Source organism: Pristis pectinata, chromosome 11 (genome assembly GCF_009764475.1).
Source record: "Pristis pectinata isolate sPriPec2 chromosome 11, sPriPec2.1.pri, whole genome shotgun sequence".
Classification (NCBI taxonomy): domain Eukaryota; kingdom Metazoa; phylum Chordata; class Chondrichthyes; order Rhinopristiformes; family Pristidae; genus Pristis; species Pristis pectinata.
Genome location: NC_067415.1, coordinates 41,148,199 through 41,174,359, shown reverse-complemented (window position 1 = coordinate 41,174,359; position 26,161 = coordinate 41,148,199). Strand labels below are relative to the sequence as shown.

The 26,161-nt window shown below is 39.2% G+C and overlaps 1 protein-coding gene across 1 annotated transcript in view; it reads left to right on the top strand.

Moving 5' to 3' along the window:
* The window catches only part of tenm4 (teneurin transmembrane protein 4), a 1,444,950-nt gene that overhangs the window by 507,955 nt on the left and 910,834 nt on the right, over window positions 1–26,161 (top strand).

Below are 26,161 nucleotides of genomic sequence, written 5' to 3'. Positions count from 1 at the left end.
TGGATTGTGTGGTCCAGAAGGATTTTTTATTCATCATTTTTACAGAAGCATTCTGGAGATATCACCTTTTTACTAAGTTCCCATCTGCTGTAATTTTTGAAAAATTATACTGTTACACAGATTTAGAAAAAGAATGCTGTATCTGCTTTTTATGGAAGTGATTCATTTTTGTTAGAATCATCATGACTTTTGGAAATATTTGGTAAACTTGAACAGCTTTAAAGTTTGAGAAAATAATTAATGACATTGTATTTATCAAAATACACACACAGTTGTTGTGTAAAATGTTCTTCATTATCCATTTACAAAAAATAGTTCAAATGCATTGTGCCTTTGTCCATAGTAATTAAAAGGAAATAGATTATGGACGGAGTGCCCATAAGTTGCTCTTGCCCTGTTTGTGCTTACAGGCACTGAAAGAACGAGTCAAAAGTTAATTATTTTAAAAACACTTTTTTTGGTCCAATCTCTGCAGAAAACTGCTTTCATTTTGAATGAGAAACTGAAATCCAATTTTTGGGCCTGAGGCAACATGAGTACATGACTTTAAGCCTGTCCATAAGCTTATGTTTAGAGTTTGATTACTTTGTTCAGCTCTGTAATTTTACAGTAGAAACTGTTCAGCCTCAAAGGGTCACAGCCTAACCCATGCTAATCCACATTAATGTGGATAAAAACAACCTAGAACTAGAACTACTTTTTTTTTTGGAAAAATTGAGTCATCAAGGTTTTGAAAAGAACAGCAACTGATTTTTTAGATCTCCAAAACTTTGAGTGTCAGGCAACTGTTTAGGGTAACTACTTTGTATAAATTTGTACACAAAATTTGAAAAAAAAACCTGAAGATCCTGGAAATCCAAAATAAAAACATGAAATGCTAGAAATAGTCAGCATGTCAGGCGGCATCCATAGGAAGAGGAACAGAGTTAACATTTCAAGTCAAAGACTAGTTCTAACAAAGGGTCTTTGACCGGAACTATTAACTGCATCAATTTGTACACATTGGGACTGATCCATTTGTTCTTTAAGGTCATCAAATCATCTTTGGGGGGGGGGGGGGGCGGAGTTTTGCATTTCAAGTTAATTAACATGTCAGAGTTCTGAGTTGGACCAAATTGAATATGAAACACATTACACCTAATCCAACTTGTTTATTAATACAGGATACTATCAAGTTATCTTTCTTTCAGCAATATTTCTATTTCGTATATAATCAGTTCTTTAGCACAACCTTTTCAAAGGTTGCACTTGACTGAGAGGTGTATAATAGAGAGGAGTATTTCCTCACATAATGAATAAACACATATTATTGATTATTTGTGGTTTTAGGCGATTTTAGAAGTGCCAAGAATCTTATCAAATTTTCAGTACCTTTCCTTAGTACCTCATTACACTGATCTTTTGGAAGGGCAGTGGAAGTAGAAATGGGGAAGGAAAAGCAAGAGAAATGTATATGGTGAGCATCATCAAGGCAACTTAACATCAGGATTCTTCTACATCAGCACTTTTTGCCTTCTCACTCACGACGTAGCAAGTTTTGACCCAAAGCGTTTAGTTAATATTTTCCAGTTGAACCTATATCATATTAATTATTAACCTGTCCTCTCATCCATTTCATGCTTCACATTTTTAATGCAGACACATACGTACCCGTCCGACTATAATTCAATCAAGAACATCCTAACTGTTGTCAGTCCTGCAGAGAGTAATCCTAGTTTAAATCACTGTCGTCAGACATGCTAACAGACCATCATTATGGAAAAATATGCTGCACCAGTAATACTGCAATTTTAAAACTTTCAGATCCACCTTTTGGCATCTGTAAATTCCAAGCACAAACTGAGTTCTCTGCATTGATGCAAAGGACTGGTATTTTCTGCTCGTGCTGCTCTACACTGATTTCAGCACACATCACTCTGTAATACATGAACTTGAACTGGATATATACTGATTAAGCTACTCTCTGCACCCAAAGGTACTGTTATCCTTTCTGGGACCAATGCAAATGACAAAACTCACTAACAACCTGGGAATTAACAGTCTTGTAAAGTTTCTGTGAAGCTTATCTTTGAGTGTACAATGAGAAAGCTACAATTGACCATTGTGAGTGAATTTTTCAAATCAGTTTTGTCTTTTTCTTCTCTGCAGACATCACAGATCAGTTGGTAGTACATGCGAACGGTTTTTGGGTTCTGTTGTGTCTGTTGTTTCTTCTCTTTATTGATGCATAGTAAGGCAAGTTAATGGGATAAAGTTTCTATCTTTTATTGATTCTTTATTGATGGTTAACAATACCTCACTAAAAGTTGTGGTTGCCTCAACAATGTATCCAAAATTATACCATGTAGTGCAAAATAGTTCTCAAAAATATGTACACACATTATATACCAAAAGTTCAAGTAGCACTCTGGGGACTTGGTACATAAAACCTTGACTGATAATTACTTGTGAAACTGAGACAGTACTGCACTGTTTGGTGATCTTTCTTTCAAAACAGACATTAAACTGAGACCACAACTATATGCTCAGATGTAGAAGATCTCATGCATTGTTTTGAAGAAGTGCAGGAAAGTTCTGCTCAGTTTTGGCCAGTTTAATCCTTTACTCTCACTAAAAAAAAATCTAGTTGTCATCAAATTTCCAATAGTGATGACTCTTCAAAAGTGTTTCTTTATTTCTAAAATGCTTTGGGGCATTCAGAAAGGGATGCGAAAACTTCTGTATAAGTTATCCTCTTTGTTTCAAATCTTGTTTAATCAGTATGATGCTTCCTACACACCCAGACCCAGCACCTTACTGGGTTCCCTTTATTAAAGTGAAGGAGAACTCTGGCAACAACATTTGACAGTTCAGCTTCATCAAATAAAATTGAGTGTCACAGCCATGATCCAACAACAATCAGAGTCATCCAGAGCCTGGTTCATTCCAATTGTATAAGAGCCTTCTAGCAGCTTTAGCCACCAAGTTTCCAAGTGAAAGTCTAAGCATTTGTTTCAGAAGTCTCAGATACAGAAAACATGAACATTTCAGAGTGGGGTCTTACTTTCAGACTTGAGGTTGTTTTTATTTGTGTAATATGTTCATCTTGAGCAGGGTCCCCTTGCCACCAAGCTGACATGAGCAAAAATTGTCAGTCCTCAAGTCTCCAGGAATACTGGAGGGATATTTTGAACCATTATGGCTACCTGTCAAGACTTCAACTGATTTGCCTCCCAGACAACTATTGACATCTTGGATTCAAATGCTCAATGCATCAGACTCTTCCATCTACCTGTCAGAATCCCACATGAAGACCCCAAAGCAAATGGACTCAACAGTAAATAGCATCTGTTCATCAAAAAATATCAAAAGACTGGAGCAACATTTCAAAGCTATTTCCAGCAAAGCAGAGGTATTCTGCCCAGGTTGTCTACGGGTTGCAATAGATAATACCTATAGCACTTCTTTTATCATTCAAGGGATGTGGGCTTCGCAGGTTGAGCCAGCATTTAATTGCCCATCCCTAGTTGCTCTTGAGAAGGTGATGGTGAGGTGCCCTCTTGAACTGCAGTCCTTGAGGTGTGGGTATAATTGTTAGGGAGAGAGTTCCAGGATTTAGACCCAGCGATGGTGAAGGATACATTTCCAAGACAGGATGGTGTGTGGCTTGGAGGTCAATTTCCAGGTGGTGGTGCTCTTGTGCTTTTACTGCCCTTGTCCTTTCAGTTGGTAAAGGTCATGTGTTTAGGTACAGGCTATAATTTAAGGCGTGTTACTTCCAGTGGAGTTGAGGACTGAGCTGCTCTGGAAGATTATTTTGGCCTGCTGTTAACAACAATGTAGTCACTGAGAGAAACAAAGACTGCAGAAGCTGGAATCTAGATGAAAAAAGAACGAAGAAAAAACAAGATGCCGGAGGAAACCAGCAGGTCAGGCAGCATCCGTGGAGAAAAGCAGATGGTCAACGTTTCAGGTCAGGACCTTTCTTCAGGACTCAACTCAAGGTGTAGTCATCTAGTCATCCTTGTGTATGGACAAGGTGGGGCTGCTGGACTTTCTCTCAATCTAAATAAGAAAAGACAGGAAAAGGCTTTGGTTCTGGGTTCAGTCAACTAGGGTTGCCGTTGGCCCTGCCAATCCACAGGAGCTGCTTCTTTAGGTGGGCTCTGATTAAAATCTGGAAGGACAATTTTTTGGACATGCATCCAAGACCTTCCATCAGCCAGTGTCATCAAGCAAGGTCAATGACAGCAGAATAGAAATAGGTTTAATCTGCAGTATTTTGTAGTTCCTATACGAATATTAGCCTCATTTAACTTAACATATTCTCAATTTTCAAATCAATATGTCTCTCAGGTCATGACCTGAGAAATGGCAAAATCACAAATTTTCAAATTACAGTTCGACTTGGTCATTCAGGGCATCTCCAATTTCACTTTCTGGCAAGATTTTTAATCTTTGCCTTTCCTTGGCCACAAAGCATGTTTTTGAATATTGGCTTCACGCAAGCCATATTTCAATATTCAATGTGGTCAAGTCTATTCCTCTGGAAATAATTGTCATATGGATTTTTGTGTTGAATCATGCTCAGGAAAATTGTGCATCAAATTTTTGTAAATAATCAAACAGTGATTTCTGATTGCAGTATTCCCCTTTTAAACAATCCAGAGAAGTCTCAGGAGGCTGCAACCCTGCAACTATCCTGAAAATAAGGCACCATTTTGACTGGACAGTAAATAGGTTACAATGGGAGGATAGGCTATGCTATTCGCACTAATCTATATGTGTGTGTCTAGGTATATATATGTGTGTGTGTGTGGGATCCTATGTTTCAGTTTTGTGATGGCTAATTTGTGAAACCTACAAGTCTTTTAAACAGTGACTAAAAGAAGTTAAACTAAATAAAGACATTTACGTTTATGAACAGAAAATGCTGGAAACGCTCAGAAGTCAGGCAGCAGTTGTATTTCAGGTCCAGGACCCTTGATCAAAACTGGGAACTGAAAATGTTAACTGTTTCTCCTTCTACAGATACTGCCTGACCTGCTGAGTGTTTGCAGCACTTTTTGTTCTCTTGTTTCAGATTTCCAGCATCTGTAGTTTTTTTAACATTTGCACTTTTAAAAATTATTTTCATTTTGCACTTAAGCTATGTTCTTAAAGAAATACGACAATTACATAACCGGTCCCGTTAGCTTCTATATGCTCTTGAATTTCATTTTCCTATTTTCCTGTCTATACCTCTCGCTGCCTTGGTGAAACAACCAGCATAATCAAAGACCCCACCCACCCGGGTTATTCTCTCTTCTCCCCTCTTCCATCAGGCAGAAGATACAGGATCCTGAGGGCACATACCACCAGCCTTAAGGACAGCTTCTATCCCACTGTGATAAGACTATTGAACTGTTCCCTGATATGATGATATAGAATCTTGACCTTACAAGCTACCTTGTTATGACTTTGCACCTTATTGTCTACCTGCAATGCACTTCCCTGCAGCTGTGACTCTTTACTCTGTATTCCGTTATTGTTTTACCCTGTACTACCTCAATGCACCGTGTGATGAATTGATCTGTATGAATGGTATGCAAGACAAGTTTTTCACTGTACCTTGGTACAAGTGACAATAACATACCAATACCGTTTAGAAAAGAAAACAATTGCAGTTCCTAATAAATTTAAGATTCCAAATAAATTCATCACTTTCAATACGTTTCTTACTTTTTTATAATTATCTTCATGCATTGCTGTGGATTATATCATTATTCAGCTAGCTTGGTGATCTCTCTATACCTCAGTGGGGCAGTGCAGTTCCATCCTATCAAAGTCACTCCAATGACAAAAGACAGTGTTGTCATTTACAGAAGTAGGACTCGTTATGTTTCATCAATGTAGTAGCAAGGATATGATGCTTGCACACAAACTGCATGTTAGAAAAGCAGTTTATATACATTGAAAAGAAAAATACAATGATTGCTAAAATGTTGGATTTAGAGTTTTGTAAATGCCCAAACTTGCACCTTTTGTTAAGAAAATTGGATTGCAAAGTACTTTGTTTACCATTGACTTATCTTACTTTCATGTAAAAATGCAGGGTGGAGAGAGGGAGAAAGTTGAAGGATGAAGGAGGAGTCAAATTAAATCAGGTCTGGCTAACTTGCTGTCTAGAATTGGACCAATTAGTTCCACCTTGCTTCTTTTGTCTACAGATAAAGTCAAAAATCAATTTGTTTTCGTATGAGGGATAAAATTAACTGAAGATCAGTCTATCAGCAGATGGAAGTGACAATCAAGTGAATTCAGAGCTCTGATCATCAGATGCAGTGCTGGAATGTTTTGTGAATGTAAACAGTTATCTGCCATAATTTCTTCTCTTGCCTCCCAGTCCCATACAAATCAACTGACGCTATCAAGTTCACGACTCAAAAACAAAAGTTAGTCAAGGACCTCCAGCATTTGTACTTTTTCTCTTAGGCCAACCCCCTTGTGCTCCTAATGTGGTTCCTTTTTTGTCCTAAGCTTCAGTACCCCTCTGCAGTTTTGGTCAGTTAGATTTAAAATAATTATTATGACTAGCAACAGACTGCCTACATTATTAGGACTGGTTACATTAACTCGAGTTGTGTTTCCTTGAATTTATAAGACTGAGGGTGTACGTATTGAAAGTGATGAATTTATTTGGAATCTTAAATTTATTAGGAACTGCAACTCTTTTCTAAATGGTATTGGTATGTTATCGTCACTTGTAACACGGTAAAGATTTTTGCCGTGGAGTAGATGTATATAAGCTATTTCCTGAAGTGAGAATGTCTGTAGGAAAGGCACATGGTATTACAACCAGGTCTAGACCATTTTGGGTGAGTGTAGGAGGTGCCTGTTCTTTTATAGCAGAGTTCCATTGTCTGTCATCTGTGTGGCATAGGTTTTACTTGTTCTTCATAAGCCCAACCCTGACTATGGTCCAGATCTGAAGAATTTCATATTGAAATGAACACTATTGTAATCATTATTGTATGCGATGTTAGGAAGCTCAGAGATCATTTTGCAACATCTCTGAAGTTTAGACCCTGTATCCTTGCTTGTGTTTCTGATGGACACATGACCAGTAAAGAGATTGGACTGGAACAGCTCGACTATGCAGCTAGTTGTGGAGGTATTTAGTGTCATAAGAGGGTTGTTGTTGAGACCCATTCCCTTTGCTCGAGAGTGATAGAATCACACAGCACAGAAACGGGTCCTTTGGCTTTTCAGGTCAACATTGGCCAGTAATCACCATCAATTCGAACTCTACCCAAGTCCTAATGCGTACTTGCTCTACTTTACTGATTCATTTCATCAAGAAACAGTAGAATCAATAGGATTGCACAAAAAGCAGGACAAATTCAATCTGACTAATCACAGAGCTGACAGTCTACTTTCAGTTATTAGGAAAATAATGTAACATGTTATCAGCAGTGCTATCAAATGCCACCTACTCAGCCAATATTCAGTTTGGGTTCCAGCAGAATCACTTGGTTCCAGACTTCATTCCAATTGGATTACAAAGGTAACTGCCTTTGAAGTCTATGTCATGTGCATCATTGAGCTCTTGTGGAACTGAAGCCATTGACCATTGCTGCACAGTGATGTATGTTGCACAGAGGCAGCTCTGGTTGTTGGAGATCAATTGTTTCAGACTGTGGACTTTCCTTCAGGAGCTCTTCAGCGCAATGACAAAGGCTCCAATATATTCAGTTGCTTCATCAATGACTTTTTCTCCACGGCACGGTTAAAGGTGGAGATGTTCACTCAAGACTGCATACTGTTCAGTTCCATTTGTAATTCCTCCACTCTGCAACCATGTTTGAGAAGTGAGAAGTGAAATTTATGCCATATAATTGCCATGAAATGACCCTCTTCAACAAGAGAGAGTCTAACTACCTACACTTGAAATTTAGTGGTGGTGCAGTAGTTAGTGCTGCTGCCTCACTGATCCAGGCACTGTGCTCCATTTGACCTTGACTGCTGTGCGTGTAGTTTGCATGTTCTCCCTATACCTGCACAGGTTGCCTTAGGTGCTCCAGTTTCCTCACACATCCAAAAGAAATGTTAGTTTTCAAAGGATTTTGTTACTTCTTAACACTGTGCTAATTAAATATATTGAATTATCTGACAATATTTCTGTGATGATATGAACCACAGGAAGAGGCTGAGAGAGGTCATCTACTTGACTCTGAAGATGGTTATGCACGTTAAGCTTTGCTATCATTAAGATGGGGGTGTTCATGAAGGCTCATCCTCCCACTAGTTGTCTACTCCTGTGACTGGTTGTACCAGAGTGATCTGTTATGTTGGGTGTGGGATGGTATAATTCTGTCAAAAGCACAAGCTACTTTGGTTGAGCATGCATAAATTGAATTTTCATTATGTTAGCATCTCATTTATGGGTATACCTGATGGTGCTGCTGGCTTGGAATCCTTTGTTTTCCATGGGGACTGCGTGGTATCACTCCTACAAGCAGTGTTACGAACAGACGTTTCTGGGACAGGTAAATTGTTGGCAATGAAATTCGGAGAAAACTGCAGATACTGGAAATCTGAAGTTGTCATGGAGTCATCTCGCACAGAAACTAAAAAAGTTAGAAAAACTCAACAGGTCAGGTAGCATCTACGGAAAGGGAAGCAGTCAATATTTCAGGTCTGAAACACTTCGTCAAAACTCTGACAAAAGCTCTCTGTCCCAAAGTGTTGACACTTCCTCTTTCCACAGATGCTGCCTGATCTGCTGAGTTTTTCCAGCATTTTCTGCTTTTATTTCATGGGGAAAAAGTAGATTTCCTCGGTTGCAAAATCAGCCTGAAAATTGCACTTCAGAGCTTGACCAGCTGAGGTATAGCTGAACCACTTCTGATGAAGGGCATGAAGTCCCCCATCCACAAGGCATGGTGATTTCTCCCTCAGCTTATCCGCTTAAATTGGTGGAGCCAGTTGTAATTAGCAGCAAGAATTCCTAAGAAGATCTCAAATGGTTTTCTTAATCCTCGTTGGCTCCACCACTGGCTACAGGATCACATCATTCATTGCTTGGTGGTATTTATTTTAAGGGAAATATCTTGATAGGAGGGGAGGGAAAGGTATTTAATGAACGTTATTAAATTATTTATATGAGTGAAAGTGCAAGAGCTGAGTTGTTTTCTTTGCACCTTTCAGCACACTTTTTTGCGCAGAAGTCTCAGTTTTAAAGCTGGTTTGGGCATCACTAGACTGACAGAGAACATTAAGTTAATTTGAACTATCCTGAGATAAAAACTGACTGTGGTACATAATCCAAATATAAGGCCATTAAAATCCATCATGGAAAAATATCTCTATTTTATTGGGTTCAAATCTGGGTCAGAGAAGGAGACCAGCCCTTAATCCATTGAACTTGACTTTAATAATTGCACTAGCCTAACCTTTAAATCCTCCTATGTTATTTTGTTAAATATTTCAGGTCATTTGAATTACCATTGGAATGTCAGTAACAAGTTTCAGCAGTTATTTTCTTTGACTCGGCAGTGTGTAACAAGCTATTGTTGACATTGGTTTTTACTCAAACAGTTTCGTTCCTTTCTAGTCTTCGAATTCAAGTCACTGAAATCAAAATCTGCATCTGGATATTTCTGCATAAATGTCTGAAATTTAGCTATTTGTTTCATAACGTTTCAGTTTCAGCATAATGATGGTTTCCTCCCACGTCGCACAAAATAAACTTCGGTGGCTCGAAAATGCTTTGGACATCCTGGACACATGAAAGGAATAATTTAAATACAAGTCCTTCTTTTCCTTGTTTATTTTTCCTTTTCTTTTTATCCCATTCTTCTCATTTCTCGCCTTGTTCACTCTTTCTTTCTTCCTCTCATTCTTTGTTACTTCTTCCATCTGTTCATGCACTATCCTGACAAAAAGTAAATTATACTGATGATTTTGCTCCGTTTCTTCTTTGTTAGGTAGGTGGAGCTCTGTGGCTCTCATCAGTGTTCAAGGACTAGCAAGCTTAACATCAATGAAGAACAGTTACATCAGAGGTTGTTTGCATCCATTAGATGCTTCACTCTTAAATTACAGAACAGGCTTTGCTTTGATATGACAAATTGAGCTGCATCAGTGAAAATAGCTACAAAATAAACCAGCCTTTAAATGACTACATCTGAATTTTACATCAAAGCCAAATTCATTAGGATTCTTTTTTAATGTTCCCAACTACAAAATACCAAGGACTGTGTCCTTCAGTTGTTCAATTCTTCTTCGTAACCAAGTTTTAAAGGAAAGCACAGCGTTTTCGGTCAATGATAGGAAGTAGGACATTGTTCCACAAGTTGTGATTCTTATGAATGTCTAACATGACATTACTGCTCCTCATTTTTGAGGGGTGAATGCCCTTTGTAAGAGAAGAATTCACTGAACCTGAACTCTGTCGACAAGGGTGCGACAGTGACTTCCTTCTGATTTCAATCAGGCTAAGCGTCCTCACATTAGAACAGTCTTAATTGATCTTTTTCAAATGATCAGAAATGAATAATATCACTAAAGCAGGGCTAAACACTGGTCCCCATGATGGAGCAAGCTACCAACTTCCCTGCATCTACATCTTATGGGCAGTGATGTAGGGAACCTCCCAAAAATTGTGAAGGACTAGAGATCGAGAGTAAATGATAGGCTGAAAGAAATTAGCATAAGAACAAAACTGGTATTGGAGAAATTAGTGGAAATGAAAGGTGATAACTCCCTGGTGCATGGTGACCTGAATCCCTGAGTTTTGAAAAAAATGAGACTATGAAGATAGGGAATGCATTTGTTGCCATCTTCTAAAAATCCATGGATTCTACAAGGGGTTTGCAGGGATTGGAAGGTAGCAAATGTAGCCCCCCAATTTACAGAAGGAGAGAGGGAGAAAACATGGAACTATAGGCCAGTTATCAGTAGAGGATCTATTATAAAGGAAGTCAATTATCTAGGATCAGAGGGCACAGCCTTAAAATAAAGGGATGTGCCTTTAAAACTGAGATGAGGAGGAATTTCTTCAGCCAGAGGGTGGTGAATTTGTTACCATAATTGGCTGTTCGGGCCAAGTCATTGGGTGATTTAAGGCAGGGACTGACAGTTTCTTGATTGGTAAGGGAGTGAAGGGCTACGGGGAGAACGTGGGAGAATGGAGTTGAAAAAAAATCCACCATGACAGAATGGTGAAGCAGACCCAATGGGCTGAATGACCTAATTCTGCTCCTATATCTTATAGTCTAAGTGGGGACAGGGTAATTAAAATAATAATAGGATTGGACAGAGTCAACATGAATTTATAAAAGGAAAATTATGTTTGGTTAGTCCACTCGATGTTTTTTCTAAAGTTCTATCCAGCAGGATACATTCGGGTGAACCAGTTGATGGAGATTATTAAAATTAGAGCAGGTGGTATTCGGGGAATATACTGGTGTGCATTAAGGATTTGTTCATGGACAGAAAATGGAGACTAGTCATTTTTGGCTAGGGAGGTTGTCCATAGGGTTCGATGCTAGGGTCCCAGCTGTCCAAAATCTTCATCAATGATTTGAAAGAGGGGACTGGTGTAATGTATCCAAGTTTGCCGACTATACAAAGTGAAGTGGCAGTGTGGGGTGAGAGGAGGAGGCCAAAGAGATTTCTGGGCGATTTGGACAAGCTAAGTGAATAGGCAAGGACATGGCGGATGGAATATAATGTGGAAAAAGTGAAGTTATCCACTTTAGTGGAAAAAAATAGTATGTATTTTTGAAAAGGTGAGGATTTTAATATTCCAAATTACTTCTCATCGATATTCGCCCAGAAGAAGGATGTGGAGGCTGGAGAGTTAAGGGAAGGGAATGCTGATATTCTGGAGCATGTCTGTATCAAGACGAAGTGCTAGAAATATTGGAGCATGAAAAACACAATGATGCTGGAGGAACTCAGCAGGCCAGGCAGCATCCGTGAAGAAAAGCAGGCAGTCAATGTTTCGGGTCAGGACCCTTCTTCAGGACTGAAGATAGGAAAAGAGGAAGCCCAATATATAGGAGGGAAAAGCAGAGCAGTGATAGATGGACAAAAGAGGAGAGGCGGGGTGGGCACAAGGTGGTAATAGGTAGATGCATGTAAGAAATAGTGATAGGCAGGTGCGGGGGAGGAGGGGAGAGCAGATCCACCAGGGAATGGGTCAAAGGTAGGGAGGAAAAAAGGGTTAAAAAAATGAGATGCTAGGAAAGGGAAGAAAAGAGGCATGGTTGGAGGTGGGGGGTGTGGTGGGGGAGAGGAGGAGGTTAAGGAGATTGCTTAAAGTGGGAGAATTCAATATTCATACTGTTAGGTTACAAGGTCCCAAGACGGAAAATGAGGTGCTGTTCTGGCAGTTTGCACTTGGACTTCTCCTAGCAGTGGAGGAGGCCGAGGACTGACATATCCGTTATGGAGTGGGAGGGGGAGTTGAAGTGTCTGGCAACAGGGAGATGCAGATTGCGGTAAGACCAAACGCAGACTTGATGTCCATTTCGCAGAATGCCTACGCTCTGTCCATAACCGCGATATATTTATATGAAATGGATGGGAATGTAAGTGGCCGGATTAGTAAGTTTGCAGATGACCTGGAAACTGTGTCCATAGAGAGCACAGGAGGTTGTCTAAGGATACAATGGGACATAGATCAGTTGGAAAGTTGGAGAGTGGTGGCAGATGGAATTTAATCCAGACAAGTGTGAGGTAATACACTTCGAGAAGTGAAATTCTGGTAGGTCATATACAGTAAATGTCGGGGACCTAAGGAGTGTTGATGTACAAAGGGTCTTGGGGTCCATACTTCCTGAAAGTGGTGACACAGGTGGATAGGGTAAAGAAGAAGATATTTGCTATGCTTGCCTTCCTAAACCAAGGCATTGACTATAAGAGTTGGGACATCATGTTGCAACTGTGTAAAACACCGGCTAGACCACCTTTGGTATATTGCGTACATGTCTGGCTGCCACACTATATGAAGGATGTGGTAGCAAAGGAGAGAGTGCAGAAGAGATTCACCATGATGTTGTCTGGAATGGAGGGCTATAGTTATAAGGAGAGATTGGACAAGCTGGATATGCAGTACTCCAAATGCAGTCTAACCAATATTTTGCACAGTTGTAACACTGGAATGTAGGAGGCTGAGGGGTGACTTTACAGATATTTATAAAATTATGAGGGGCGTAGATAGCCAAAATCTTTTTCCTGGACAGGGGAGTACAGAAGTAGAGGGTACAATTTTAACGTGAGAGGGGAGATACTTAAAGGAGATCTGAGGGGTAGGTTTTTCCACACATGGGATGGTGGGAATCTGGAATGAACTGCCAGGGAAGATGGTTGAGCCAGAATCAATCATAACATTTAAGAAGTATTTCAACATGTACCTAGATAGGTGGAGAAGGATATGGGTCTATTGCAGATGGGTATTATGGTCAGCAGGGATGAGTTTGGCTGAAGGAACCTATTCTCTGCCTTGCATTTCTATTCTTTACATACTTCCTTGATTCTATGATTTGCAAGCTTTTGGAGCCAGGAATCCACGTGAGCAAATCACTGAAAGTTAATGCACAGGTTCAGCAAGGAATAAGAATGACAAATTGAATGTTGGCCTCTATGACAAGAAGATCTGAGTACAAGACCAGAAATCTCTTGTTCCATTTATTTGAAGGTCTGGTGAGACTGATTCTAGAAAATTATGCACGAGTCTGGTCTCCGTATTTAAGAGACGGTATTCTTGTGATAGAGGAAGTATAATAAAGGTTCACTAGATTGATTCTTGGTATGCCATGTCTATTGTATGAGAAACTTTAAGCAGACTAAACCTGTATTTTGAGTTTAGAGAATGGAGATGATCTCAATGAAATATACAAAATTCTTGTGGGGGTCGAGAGGATTGCTGTTTCCATCTGTTATGGTGTGTAAAACCAAGAGTCACAGTTACAAAGCAAGGGGTGAGCCATGCAGAACTGAGATGAAAAGAAATTCTTCAACCAGAGGGTAGTGTGCCTTTGGAATTCACCACTCGAGTGGAGCTCTGGAGGTCAATAAACGTTAAGGAAATCCGGGGATATGGGGTTAGTGCAGAAAATTGGTGCTGCAATCATGATCTTGTAGAATGTCTGAGCAGGTGCAAGTGGCCAGATGGCTGTCTTCTGCTTTTATTTCTTATGCTCTTGTGTTCTTAGGGTGCAATGAAGGGTGGAAATGGTCGATCCTGGTGTAGCTGGTGCCTGTTCTCTGGCTTGCCCTTCTCCCAGTTTTCCCAAATTGTGAAAGACATGAAACAAACCAGTGCCACAAGTGGTAATTTTCTTAATTCCAAATGGATGAAACTTGTAGAAGAGGACTTGAGGCTCTGAGATGCAGAAGTACTGATTCAATTTGATTTTCTAACACCTTGCCAGGTTTAATTTTTCAGCATTAGCCAAGATTTTACTGGTAAATATTGGCAGTTTCCCACATAACTGCTGACATTCTTCTGCATAATTTATTTAAATAGTTTGATTCTCTTTTTTGTGGTTCTAACAACTTCTTGAATGTTTCTGAATCCAAGGTCTTTGACAGATTTGACAGCCAGCTAAATCGGGTGTGTGGATTTTTTTTTACCAAGAATGAGCTTGTTTTGCTTCCCCCTCTTCCCCCTCCCCAGATCTCCCATTAGGTGATGTAAAGGGTGGCTACTCGGCAGGGCTTTGTCATGATAGAGCTACTTTCACTCTGCATATTCTCACCAGGAAAATCAAATCATAAGTTCAATCTTTCTCATGTGTCAGTGGCATGGGCAAGCAGTTTGCCTCTGACTATAAATTCTAGGTGAATATATTCCTGACAACTAAAGTGACCTTGTTCATGATCAGACATAAAAAGTTCAGGATTTAATTAGCTGTAATCCCCCGTGTGATATTGTTTACTCATATTCAAATTTAGAAAGCTGTTGTACTATGCAAGAGAAACTGTATGAAACAGAACATTGGATGTTATGCTGTCTTAAAAGTTGTTCAAAAGCTTCAGCATAGTCCTATCCACAAGGTTAACTGCAATGACTCAAAGCCAGATATTGGGATGAGAGTCTAGCAAGCTGCAGTCTAGTGTATCATCAAGAAACTGATGGGGCAGAACAAATATAATGTCGCCCATGAAACTCTAAGCTGTGATAGGACAACCACTGGCATGTCAAAGTCTGGTGTTATGTGCCTGGTTCAATCTGATATAGCCCTGCAGAACAGCCTAACAAGCAAGTAAGTTTGATTCGCTTGAGTAGAGTGTCTGTGACCTGCCTCTAACCATAGTCCACCAAGCACACGTTATCTGATTAAAAATTACATTTAAATTCACCTTGACTGTTTTAGTTAAAAGTTTTCCACATTAATTGTTAGTACTGCTTAATTGTTCTTTCCTTATCTTGCTTAATTTTGTGCTTGTTATTTGACTTTGCTTGTTAAATCCTTAAACTGGGTTGCTCTGTCCTTGAATTCGTGTATCATTCAATTATCCATCACATTCTGCAGAGCACTTTGACTGGTTTATGGAGTTCATGTGGTTTACTTGGGGCAGCCTCATTGTGTCACCTTTTGTGTTGTACTGATGCGAGTGAAGGGAGGTAATAAAATAATTTTTGCATGAACACCTCTTAGAAGCAAGGGTCAACAAAAGTTCAACCATCTATTTTTGGGTTAGTTCATCAAATTCACTTTGGCACTTTCTTGTGTTATTCATGAGCTGGAATTCTGATGGAATCAGAACACCTTTTATCAAGCAGAAATACATTTTTCACTGGAATAGCTGGAATGAATGTGTGTATTTCTGACAAACAACTTGACAGGTAAATAGACCGATCCTTGTCACACGGGACCCTGCAGGACCTTGTACAATATCTTGCTCTTTCTCAATTTTCTTAAATATACATAATTAAAATCTGCAGTGACGCTGCATGCCATAAATATTTAATAAATAATTCTGAACCAGGTTGGGGAAAAAATGTTATGTTGAAAGCTAAGTTTTTATCATATACATAGGTTGGAAAGTAGATTCCAAATGCCAAAGAAACTTCGGTCTGTTAGAGGCAGAAAACTTTGAGAACAGCCTGGGTGGAGATTTGGCAAAGTATAATTCAGAGCTGACATATGAAGATATTTGGCATCTCTGCACTTGTTTTCAATAGATGCAATGGATTTTCCAGACCATATTTCTGATGTAACAAGCTATACTTTTCCACTTATTTGTAAATGATGAGCTGTTCTTTTTGAATATTTCCTTCACTTAACACCTATGATATTTCATAAGCATGATCTGTGTAACCAACAACTATGATTGTTGTTAGCGGCCTGCAAAATTCTGCTTCTGACATTTTTGAAATATAATGTTGCTTACAGAGACCATGATCAGTAGCTATTCAGGAATCTGTTGAAGTTGTCCAAGTTAAATCATTTTTATTTTGCCTTTTTTTTATTGCCTTTGACTAATATTTAGCTGCCATTTATCTTTCTATCTTCACCATTCTCATCTTAAATGGTGCAAAATCATATTTGTATGCTAAGATATTTGAGCTGAAGTTACATGGCTCCACATCTCTGGCTGAGTCTTGCTAGATGGAGCCACGAGGTTGAAGAAAGAGAGAGAATGCCACAGCTGGAAAATTAAAGAGTCAGAAGAACAGTCTTGCCCCTGCAGTTTTAGTGCAATATTTCCCGGATTGCTTTTTCTGTTAACATTGATACTAAATTCCCTGGAAGAAATTCCAAGCAATCACATTTATTTCTGGGTAAGGATTATGGGACAAAACTTGGCTCTGTAGCACCTGTCACTTTGGTGTATGATAAGCATGTGCACATTTGTAGTGTGAGTTGTGGGAAGGGGAGTGGCATGTGAACCATTCCCATACTCTGAAAGCATACAGAGTAAGCAGACTTGTACAATGTAGGTTTGACATTACCACTTCCAACTTGGCCTCGATGATGCAGCTGTTGCATTGTGTTTAACTTGTATAGGGGAATCTAGCATTTAATAGCAGAAAGGAAGCCCTGTTTTGTGCAGACCATCAGTTATTTGAAGGTTGCTTGCTGATATATGAAAAGTTAAATGGAATAGGTTACTGTCTGTTGTTTCCAGACCTCATTACCATGTGGGAAAACTCCAGGAAATGGTGTGGCAGAAGTAAGAATTGTGACATCACTTGGCTGAAGGCCATTTGTATCCGACAATTCACCATGTGCAGATCCCACAGAACCATTGAACATTACAGCACAATACAGGCCCTTCGGCCCACCATGTTGTACTGACCTTCAAACCACACCTAAGACTATCTAATCCCTTCCTCCCACATATCCCTCCATTTTAAATTCCTCCATATGCTTATCTAACAATCTCTTGAACTTGACCAACGTATCAGCCTTCACCACCACCCCAGGCAGCACATTCCATGCACCAACCACTCTCTGGGTGAAAAACTTCCCTCTGACGTCTCCCTTGAACTTCCCACCCAGTGCATGAAATATCAAATGAGCTGTGGCTTCATCTTCCCTCTCTTGCTGACTAAGCATTACCAGACCAAGTGAGGAGTTTAAACTAATTAATATTGGTAAAAGAAAGATACTGGAAAAATCAATAGATTTAATGTACAAATCCCCTGGACCCATGGTCTGAAGTAAAGGCAGATCCCATAGATCCATGGCATATGTTGCAAGATTCTAAAAGCATTGGCTTTCAGGTCAGTGAATGCATTGTTTTTAATCTATCACACCTCTGCCAATCCCAATAACCTGCAAAAAAATTCCATTTATCTGTAATTTTACCTGGTGTTAACAAAAAAAATCAATCTCCGCTTTAAAACTAACAATCAACCATGTATCAAGGTGTTTAATGAAGTGCACATGAAAGGATGTTACATAAAATGAAGGCTAAAGGTTTGGAATTAATATATATTAGTGTTGATAGAAAGCTGGCTCAAAGACAGAAGGCAGAGAAGGAATAAATGGCTGAGAGGCTGTTACTTGATGGTTGCCACAGTATCAGTGAAAAGGCGGTAGCTATGACAGATGGTAGACATTTGGAACTCTCTACTGCAAATGACGATTGAAGCATGGTTGTTTGTTAATTTTAACTCTGTGATATATGAAGTTAGGTTACTGATCAGCCATGCTTTCGTTGAATACAGATAGAGCTCTAAGGGATTAAATAGTTTGCTCCTGTTTCTCGCACTGCTATGGCTGCTGTGATGATCTATGTGAGGGATCTATGTACTGATTTAGATGTGAGGACTGAGTGTAATTTTCCAGGGGTTCTGATGAAGAAAGTGATCAATGAGGAGAAATACAAAAAATGGTCAAGGAATATTGACTGCTTAAGTACATGGATAAAAAGATGTCAGATTGAGTTCAGTGTGGGGAAGTATAAGGTCATTTTGTCTGATGGTAGATTATAATTGTAGAATATTTTTTAAATGTTAGCAAGCAATTAACTGTTAATGTTCAAAGGGACTTTCAAGGATAGATACAGCAAGCAACTTGGAAGATATAAAATACATTAATCTTTATTTCAAGACTAAGGAAACCTGTATGAAATGGTATAACTCTTTGGCGATGCCAAGCCTGGAATATTATGTTTGGTTTTGGTCTCTGTAGCCAAATAAGGTTTTAGTCACCTTGGAGGTGATTGACTAGAATGATTCCTGGAATGAGTGTGTTATCTAATGCAGAAAAAAATTAAATAAGATTGGACTATACACACTGAAGTTTGGAAGAATTAAGTTGAATTCATTGAAATATATGAGACTGAGGGGACTTGCCAGATTAGATGCTGAGAGACTGATACTCTCGCTTGAAGAATCCAGATCAAGAAGGCATGGTTTCAGGATAAGTGGTCAGCCAGTCAATCCAGGGAGAAGGACAATTTTCTTTCATTAAAGAGTTGTGAATATTTAAAATCCTCCACCCCAGGGACCCATGGTTGCTCACTCAGTACATTCAAGACTGTGAAAATAGGTTCAGGAGGGATTGTGAGGGAAGGTAATTTATGACAAGGATTAGACATGAGCCATTAGACATGACAGAACTAAATATATTGTACAGCCTATCTCTGTTTCTAGAGCAGCAAGCAATCTGCTGGAAGAACTCAGTGGGTCGAGCAGCATCTGTGGGAGGAAAGGAATTGTCGATGTTTCAGGTTGAAATCCTGCAGTTTCTGTTTCTATTTATTATGTTTTTTATAATGAAACAGTCTACACCTATAACCAAGAACTGAACAATATACGAACCTGGGCTGAAAAGTTCGAAGAATAACCATATCCAACAAAAAAAAGCCTATCCTTCCTTTGACATCGATCATCATTGTCATTGTTGAATCTCCTGTGTAAGCACTGAGGGAACCTTCCACCATTTTACAAGAAATTAAACTGGACCACCCACACTATACTGTGGCTTAAGAGGCCGAACACCTTGCAATAAACTTCCAAACCCTTTCCATCATTAACAAATTCAAGTCAATAATGTGCTGGAATATTTTCCACTTGACCGGGTGAGTGCAGTTCCAACAATACTCAGGAAGTTTTCCATCAACCAAGATAAAACAGACTATTGGACCCACACCCCATATGTTACTCTGAACATTCATTCCCTCTGCCACTGGTGCATTGCAGCTGCAGTGTGTACAATTTACAAGGTGCATTGCGGCAATCCACAAAAACTCACTGGTCACCTCCCAAACCTCTAACCTCCGCCATCTAGAGTGGAAAAGGCAATAGGCACATGAAAAGCCACCATCTTCAAGTCCGATGTATCAACCACATCAACTTTCCTTCATCACTAGGTGAACATTCTCAAACTCCTTACCTAATAGAACCTGGGCATATTTTCTCCACACAAATTGCAATGGGTTAAGAAGATAACTCACTGCGACCTTCTTGAAGGTAATTCAGAATAGGCAGTAAATTCTTGCTTTGCTGGCAACATCTGTATACCTTGAATGGATGTAGCGGTTAGCGTAACACTATTACAGTGCCAGTGACCCAGATTCAATTCCGGCCACTGTCTGTAAGGAGTTTGTATTTTCTTCCCGTGTCTGTGGGAGTTTTCTCCCACAGTCCAAAGACTATGCTGGCGCCGGAAGCATGTCGACACTTGAGGGCTACCACTAGAACACTCTACGCAAAAGATGTATTTCACAAAAGATATCTTATGTAAAATACATTGGGTAATTAATTCTAACTGAATATTGTGGTTTGCTATGCCAATCTGTACTCTTGTTGATCACCAGGGTCAAATTATTTATAAAATATGTATCTGTGTGTGTGTATACTATGTATATATAGCCAATTTATTATACAGTAAAATATTGCTGCTTTAAACAGTCCACTTATAAAAGATAAAGTAAAACAACGACAATCTCATTTAAGCCCACCTGCTAATGCTGTGTGAAGTTTGCAGTCTTATCATCTTGTCGTTACCAACAAATGCCTCATTATCATTTTATGTCAGTTACTCCTGTGCCCTTGATAAATGAATGTGCCCTGTTTGCTCATCCGCTGTGTTACACAGTCCAATTCACAGTATGATGCTCAGATCTCATTATTCATTAATGACCAACAGAAAGCTTGATGTACCTTTTGATGTGTGCTGTTTTATGATGAGATTGAACTTGCATAAATATATAAAGAAATAGCTTTATTATCGCCTACGTCAGTGATCTAAGACTAATTCTACAATGATTAATGTAGCCTTGAAAATTATAACACAGGCAAAACAGCAGGACCATGATAGGGACGTGACCTTTTTTTGGAATAGACAGCCTAAAGTTATGCTGACAGAAGTCAGAAAAGTTAACATGTTTTCTCTAAATATGAAGAAAATTCAAAGAGGAAAGAATCTTCTGCAAATGCATGTTAACTCTTTAAAATTTATCCATTGGATTTACTGGTCCAGAAATTCCATTATTTAGTGCACAATGCAACAGAATTCCTTCTGAATCTTCATTGCTACATTTGATTTAATACTTTGTGCGTAACTGCATTAATTCTCTCCTAGGTTTTCCAATGCAAGGAGAACATGCAAGGAGGCTGCTGGACAATAATGTCTGTCAGCAAGATTGTTGCCACTTGCGTGATTTTACTTTTAGTTCCACATATGGTCATTGACACATGGAATAGGCCACAGCCAGTTTAAGGGCCTCGTCTTTACCATCTTACAGCTGGCAAGTTGGGCAGTGAAAATTCTCTGAGGATAGGTTAATCTTCAGGTGATTATCTTGATTACCAAATCCCCTGTGCCACCTCTGTGAATGGCCTTCCTTTCCAACCTTGAGGTTAAGGATGACTTGCTTGATCTCCATTTCTGTAGATGCTGAGATGGTTGATGAGACTAATGTGGGACCTGTAGACATGACTACAGGTAGGGTAGGTGGTATTTGATAGGATGGATGTCAACTTTGTGATGCGGTGCACCCCTTCTGCCACTTACGCTGAGCTGCCCCTGCCAAATCAACTCGGGGGTTCTCCTGAAAGATCTTTCCCCATTTGGCGTGGTTATGGTCCAGGATTTCCTGTGAGTCATTGAGGTTGTTGCACTTTACCAGGAAGCCTTTGAGAACATCCTTGAATCTTTTCCTCTGATAAGCTGGTAATCTCTTGCTGTAACAGAACTTGGAATAGAGTGTCTGTTTCAGGAGTCTGGAGTCCATTTGGCCTGCCCAAGGGAGCTGCCTGAGTGTAATTAGAGGAAAACATCAGGGAATGTTGGTCTGGGAGAGGATGATGACTTTGGTTCACTTCTTTTATAGATTTGGAACATTTTGCGAAGATGGTGCTTTCCCTACCTCTCTGGTGTCTTGAGGTACCTGCTGCAGGTAGTTCATGACTCAAGCACACTGGAGGGCAGGTATCACTGCTGCACAGTGCACAAGCATTGCATACCCAGCACCTTTGATCTTTCTCTTGCTTCCCAATCTCAGATCTTCTCCTCAGAAACCCCAAACTTCAATACTAATTCTCCTAACTTTTACTTTTTTTCTCACCAATCATTTCTTTCCTCCTTGCAATTTGCCAACAGCATTCTGTTTGCTGGGGAGAGGCCTTGGTGCATGCAAGGCCCCAGATTTTGTTCTTCAGGATACAAAACTTTGTAGAATATGGTCCTTTGCATCAAATTGAAACCATATGTTTATGTATGTAGGATATATTTAAGAAATGATTGCGTCAAAATCGAGTTTATTGTACAGGTACAAGTACAGGTATGCACAGCTGCAATGAAAAACTTACTTGCAACAGCATCACAGGCAGTCAGCTTCATATAAGCAGCATTCACAGGACAAAATATAAATTAAACACAATTTTTACAAGAAATAACACAAACAAAACAAAAAAAAGAGTCAATTTAATTGCAAAGTGATCAAAGTGGTCACAATGTTGCTCAACTGTAGTGATTAGGGTTGTGCAAGTTGATTCAAGAACCAAATATATGACACTGATTCATTGTCCCATTCATTTATTACAGTTCATTGAGAGTTACCTCCTTCAATAAAGAATGTTCTGTATTTGCTTCATCAGTATAATTGCCTATGTTTGCAGCAACATAAAAAATGAATAGACATTGCACACATGTTGAAGAATTTCTAGGCTGTTGCCTCCTAACTGATATTGCACAAAGGTTGCTATGGGAAAGTATGTTTTGCTTTTCATTGCCAATATTGATTCACAGTTTTAATTTTGTTTTGATTGGCAGTAGTATCAGAAAATGAATGTGTATGGATCTGTGAATACTTTAGTAAGGAAAGTAAAAACTGTTATTCAACACCTGAGTGAAGATTTCTTCTGTTCACCATTCATGGTGAATTCCGAAAACTCTTCATTCTCCATATGATTGTGACTTAACCAGAAGTAACAAGGCTGAAGTGCATTTGTAAGAATAGGTTTAAATGCAGCAACAAAGAACATTTTGCGAGTAAAAAAATGGGTGATTTTGGGAACATGAAATGTAGTTCAAGCATTGTTGGAATAACTTGTCCCATTCCAAAAATGCAGAGGCTGAGGTGCAGGTAGGGATCTGTCAAACACTAGAGGACATGTGTTGAAGGTGAGAGGCGGGAAGTTTAAAGGAGAAATGCAGGGCAAGTTCTTTTACACAGAGGGTGGTAGCCCCTGGAAAGGGCTGCTAGGGGTAGCGGTGGAAGGAGATACAGTAGTGGTATTTAAGAGGCTTCTAGATGGATCCATAAATATGCAAGGAATGGAGGGCATGGACTGTGTGCAGGCAGGAGAGATTTAGTTTAGTTTGACATCATGTTCAGCACAGACACTGTGGACCGAAGGACCTGTCCCTGTGCTGTACTGTTCTATGATCTGAGACAGTCCAGATGCCGCAGACTTTCTATTGCAATTTGCACGCAGGCTAAATTGAGAAAATGAACTACTTGCGTTTTATTTACCTTTCTACGGAAATTAATTCCTCCACATTTTCCTTGTAATGTCTACTCGAATGATTTCAAAGTTTGACTTGGAGAGAAGCTAGTCTAGATTTTCCAAATTACACTATTTTAACATTGATGTAAACTCTGGCTTAACAGGAATATTCAACAAGGGCCAGTCAGAACCACTATTTCAGAAAACGTATTAATCCTTCCATGAGCAGAATGTATTAATCAAGGTACCTTTTTATCTGGATTTTTAAGTTTAAGATTGAGATTTTATTTAATGTATAATGTTTTCAACTGTAGTAACAGGAGGTAACAAAATGTGTTGAAATTATTTTTTGACTCTCTTTCCAAAAAAACTCTACATTTTCAGGTTTCCCACATTCAACAGAGCAGTCTGGAGGTTATGGCTGTGGTTACGATCGCATTAGCATTTGGCGTCAGTTCACCATAAAACTAGCAACAACTTTTGGAGTAAACACATGTAAAGTTAAACTTGGAAATCCAGAAGCTGTTGTCAATGATAATCTGCTCCACCATAGGGTGCACCATTGACACTCATAAATTTGGGAATTGTTTTGAAATCAGCAAATGTTGACAACAGCTTTTTTTTATTGATTCATATAGCATTGAAAACAGGCCCTTGGGCCCAACTCATCCATGCCAACCAAGATGCCCATCTAAGATAGTTCCATTTGACTGGGTTTGACCCATATCCCTCTAAACCTTTCCTACCCAATTACCTGTCCAAATGTCTTTTAAATATTGTTAATGTATCTACCTCATCCACTTCCTCTGGCAGCTCATTCCATATACAGGCCACCCTCTCTGTGAAAATGTTGCCTCTCAGGCTCCTATTAAACCTCTCCCCTCTCACCCTAAACCTATGCCCTCGATTTAACCAACCCTGGGAAAAAGACTGTGTGCATTCATCCTATCTATGACCCTCATGATTTTATACACCTCTATAAGATCACCCCTCAATCTGCTGCGCTCCAAGGAATAAAATCCTAGCCTGCCCGACCTCTCTATACCCCAGTCCCTTGAGTCTTGGCAACATCCTTGTAATTCTTTTCTGTACTCTTTCCAGCCTAATGATATCGTTCTTAGAGCAGGGTGGTCAAAACTGAACACAATACTCCAAATGCAGCCTCACCAACATCTTATACAACTGCAACATAATAACCCAACTTCCATATTCAGTGCCCTAACTGACGAAGGCCAGCATGCCAAAAGCCTTCTTCACCACCCTGTCTGTGTATGTTGCCACTATGAGGGAACTCACTCAGTGTTCTCTCACTTAAATCCCATCCATGCTTGATCACCTCTGTGGATTTTAGGGATCCACTGCAGGTGGAGGCTGCATGAAATCATCAACAGCAAAACTGAAATCTGCAGCACAGGGTTTACACAATTTTTGTGTACTGCTTTCTTTGAATGAAGGGCTGAGTGCTGTTACCTCATTTCTAGTAGCAAAATCCAGGTCAGTATGGTGCAGGCACAATTCCAGATTTTGGAGGAAATCTAGGATGTGCACAAAAGTAACCTAGGATTACTTGATACAGTCTCTTTGTTCTCTGTGCAAGGCTCCCCACCCTGTGGCTTGCATCATTCTTCAATACACACTTGGATCAAACAAGAAAGCAGTTGCAACCTGATATCACACTGCTTTAATTATCACTCATTTCTGCTGAATTCAATATTTGAAGCAGACTCTTGTCTAACTGTTTCATTATTCAGAAAATGGACAGGATTCCTTGAAGTTGTTTTCCCAGACAGGAAACCAATTGGTATGATTTGGGTGTGCTCAAAATCAAGTATGCTTGTCATTTATAAAAGAGTCCAAAACACATTTAATGATAAAGATATGACGTTTTATAATAAAAGTGAACGAATTGCATACTTTTATGTTTGAGGCAACTACTTCTTTCAATAAATATTGAAATTCACAGTGGTGAAGAAACACATAAACTTTTGGAGCCTTATGATCTCTTGTTCAATCTAAATTATAATCACAATTAGCTGGAATTGGGTGCATTCTGCAGCATTCATCAAATCATTTTTGTAATCTTAACCACTTGTGATGGGTGGTATCTTTTGTAGCAGATTCCACTGCCATCACGAGTGAAAATAGAGATTGGGGCTAATTGGCTGGTTTCTGCACAACTTCTGGTGAAACAGTGGAAGTGGAGCAAAAGATGTGAGGAAATTCCGAGCCTATGAGTTAGATTCAAAAACTTGTCCAAAGAAATGTTAGAAAATTGATAAAAAGTTGAGTTGTCCAGATAGTAAAACTTCCAGAAGATACAGTACTTGTGTTTTTAAAAAAAAATTCTTCTGGAAGTATTAGTCTCTCAACAACCCAATATTGTACAATTTTCTAACTTTTCTTTGTATAATCTTTTTAAGACCTGGAGGATAAATTTGTTTACATTACTCAAATGTCAAGCTCTGCAGGAAGGTCTCCAGCTTGCAATTGCAATGAAGCATGATAATTAGAATCAGTTGGACTGCAATTGGAGTTTTGAAGATTGCTTTCTGCATTCAGTTTAAAATTGTGAAGTCCTGTTGTGTATTGCACACAAATCTTTACTTTCCTATTAACAATTTCATCTGAAAAAAACACAGCTTTTTCCCTCACAACAATCAAAAGTAAAAGTAGAATAGGATATATTGTTTGTGGAATAGACCTATTTTACAGCTATTTCTTCAGTGTCAATTGAAGAACAGCCAAGGCAAGATGTGATTTTCTTGCTGGGATCATAAG